Below are 1,629 nucleotides of genomic sequence, written 5' to 3' on the forward strand. Positions count from 1 at the left end.
TCCGAACTAATTCTTTAAGGGCTTTAGAAGTGGCTTTAAAGAATAGACATCTCTTAGAAGACTTTACAAGTGCTTCAAGGAGAACAGAATATTCAAAGGACTTTTAAGTGGCTATTGATATTCTATTTGTTTGATGTTCTATACCCAAAGTAGGCATAGAGTTCAGGTCACTGAAACTATGCAATTCTTCTATTAGATAGTGAAGAAACCTACAACTTACAGTCAAACTATTATCATGTAGATTAATGAGTTTGTGACTTGTAAGAAAGCTATGACGAAACCCAGATTCCCTAAAATGGTTAGAGGCCATATATAGACTCAAATGTTTTAAATGGTTAGAGGCCATAAAACATACTCAATGTTTTGATGACAAAATTGAAATTTTGTTGATTTGCAAGAATAGTTTCACACCTATTGGTTGCAAGTTTGTTTTAAGGATAAAAACCATCAAACATGGAATTGTGTTCACACACAAAGCTAGATTAGTTGCTAAAGGTTACAAGCAAATTCATGGTGTAAATTGTGTTGAAACCTCATGCATAATCGTAATGCTCAAGTCTATAATTCAAGCAATGATTGCATATTGGTACATATAGCAATTGGATGACAAAACGTATTCCTCAATCAAATGTTGGAATAAACTATGTACATGGTATGTCATAGGATTTGTGGATCCAAATAAATGCTTGAAAGAGAAAGCTAGCTTATAAAATCTAAGTACAGATTTAAGCAAGCAATTGGGAGTTGGAACTGTATTTTAGTGAAGCTAATAAGTATTTTAGTTTCATAAAATGTACATGATTCTTATAGATGTATAAGAAGTTTAGTGGGAGTACATAAAACTTAATTGGTCCTATGTGTATCACACACATATCTCTCTATTGTGAAATAACATTCAAATGCTAATGACTTAGATTTGAAATTATTCATCAATGATGGACCATGGCGAAACTTAGTACATACTGGGTATTAAGATCTAGTTACAAAGATCTTATGATATTGTTTTGGATTAAGTAATGGCATTTACTAAATCAAACACGAAAGTCTCCATTGGAGATATTCGACCCATGTGAATAAATCTAAGTAAAGAATGTTTGAACTATGTATAAGCATTTACTAAGTTAAACATCAAAGAGTCTAAATGAGATTCTTAACCTATATTATATGTCAAAGAATTTAGCTGGATTCAGTATCTGCTGAAATTGAATAAGCTAAAGTTACATGAATAGAATTCAATTGGGAATTATTCTGCAAAAGAATTTATCATGTATGATATAATATGAGGATCGCCAAAAACGTATCGTATGACTTTAGGCATGACGAACATATACCAATCTCTATTGATCTCAGTGAAGATCAACTAGATTGAGACCAAGAATACTTATGGTACTTGAAAAGGTACATAGGAATAGTTCTTGATTCAAGGAAATAAAGATACGCTAAATATTGATGCTACACGCATAAACACTGGCAAAGGATCAAGCAAGACCCTTTGGAGTTAACCATTGATAAGGACGAGCTATAAAGCATCGTGTTTTGAAATGGCAACATGGATTGGAGACCATGAGTTGTTGCGTGGGAAATTAAAATATTAATTTCTATGTTCTAAGATATAGTTGGAGAGTCGTC

This window comes from Spinacia oleracea, chromosome 2 (assembly GCF_020520425.1).
Source record: "Spinacia oleracea cultivar Varoflay chromosome 2, BTI_SOV_V1, whole genome shotgun sequence".
Taxonomy (NCBI): Eukaryota; Viridiplantae; Streptophyta; class Magnoliopsida; order Caryophyllales; family Amaranthaceae; genus Spinacia; species Spinacia oleracea.